This window comes from Ips typographus, linkage group LG8, assembly GCF_016097725.1.
Source record: "Ips typographus isolate SLU linkage group LG8, UJ_Ityp_2.0, whole genome shotgun sequence".
Taxonomy (NCBI): Eukaryota; Metazoa; Arthropoda; class Insecta; order Coleoptera; family Curculionidae; genus Ips; species Ips typographus.
The window spans coordinates 7817079-7819014 of NC_138429.1; positions in this window are offsets into that span (position 1 = coordinate 7817079).

Below are 1936 nucleotides of genomic sequence, written 5' to 3' on the forward strand. Positions count from 1 at the left end.
TCGACCCCGGAGCCAATTGCCTATATAACGCGAATGTGATGGAGCTGTCCCGGCCAGCTCAGAAGTGCATTTCTCCAAAAACAATCAATTTAGAGTAGAGTAGAGTGTTAGTTTAGAGCCGAATGGTCTTGCACCTATTCGGCGCATGGGCTATGACGGCCCTATAGCTTCGTTCACCTTGTAGTGCTTTTTGCAGGGGAGCAATGTTGCCGCAAACCATTTTTGAGTTGTACTCTCAACTTTTAGGAAAATAGTACTGAATTGTACTAAATTTAAAAACAATGTGTAAATTTTAATGTACTTTGCTTTTTATTGCAGAGAAATTGTTTAAAAACTTAACATTACTAAAAAAATAAAAATTTAAATTTCTATCAAACACTTCCCTTGTGACTTATCACAGAAATAAACTAATAAATGTAGTGATATTTTTATTAATAAATAATATACCTTAGAATAATACACAGAGTGTACGAAATTTAGTACAAACATTAGTAAAGGGTTACCCTGATGGAGGGTGAGCTGCGGCGTCAAGGGCGGATGCAAAGGGGGAGGGCGTCGCGGCGGCGGCCCCGTCGACGTCACGTTAATTCGAAAAGGGAAAGGGAACAGTGGTGGAACAGGTGCGCTACCAAAAAATCGCTAATCATCATTATTAGTAATATTCTTAGTGATGGGTAAATTATCGGTAAATATTTTACTTACCAGAGAAATTTGACCGGTAAATTACAAATACTGTGTTTCTGGCAGTTCAAATTTTGCTTTTCTTCCTGACTGTACCAATTTTTTTAGTGTTTTTTCATGTTATTGGATAGGAATGTGCTTAAAACATTCAATTTCTTACTCCAAGTGGGTTTTACACTCAAATTTTAGACCATAATTTCAACTATTTTAAATATTTGTTGCCTCAAGCCAGTTCTGGATAAATAACTCAAAAACAGTAGGAAAAATTTGCAAGGGACCAAAAATGTTTATAATCAACTCTTAATTCAGTACCGTAAGTTTGCAGTACCGCTTTTGCCTCCAGTATACAGGAAAGTGCAAAAAAGTATGGTGATTCATTATTTTTATAAACCCTGTACGCAATTTATAAGATATCATTTTTCATTCTACACCACTAGAAAAAGGAGCTCAAAACGGTTTTTTTAAGTGTTTAAACCATCCTGAACTCCCAGAAATAACTGAGTTATAGGGTGCTCAAATTTGAAACCACAATTTCAACTAATTTGAATTTTAATGTGAAGTAGTAGTCCATTTTTCTCAAAGTGGAGGTGTAAGTGTAAAAGTGGTGAAAATCTTTTTTGTTCTGTTAGCTTCGTGCAACTGGGCATTAGTTAAGATGATTGAAATTTTAATTCTAAATTCTAAGGGTCGACCTACTTAACACATAATGTTAATTATTTAGTGTTTACTTTAATTTTAGTGTTTTCTCCATAATAAGATTTTTTTAAACTTCTTTAAGCACAACAGTAATGTTTGGCCTTACGGCATACTAATTTTAAACTTGGGTCTTGCTGTCTCCCCTTTAAAGAAAGATAGCCGGCGTTTCACCTTGTCATATGGGCTCCTGAAGATGGGTACTTATGTGCCCGAAACATATGTCGAGCGACCCCTCTAACATTTTTGGGGGGTTTGAATAATTTTTTTGTGGAGAAGGCTGTGTGTTCTTTCCCATCACTTTTAATTTGAATTTGTTTTGCATCAAACCAGTTTTTGATAAATAACTCGAAAACAGTAAAAGCTACGAAACGTTTGTAGGAGACGAAAAATGTTTCTAATCAACTTTTTAACTCAGAAACGTTTGCAGGACCGTTTGCATCTCTTGTTTCCGTAATTTGCGTATAGAGGGCGCTGGCATATCTAATACGGACAAATTTCAAGCAGCAAAATCACATGTTATCAGTCAGTCAGTTGTCGTTCAAAATTGTTAGTTTTGACA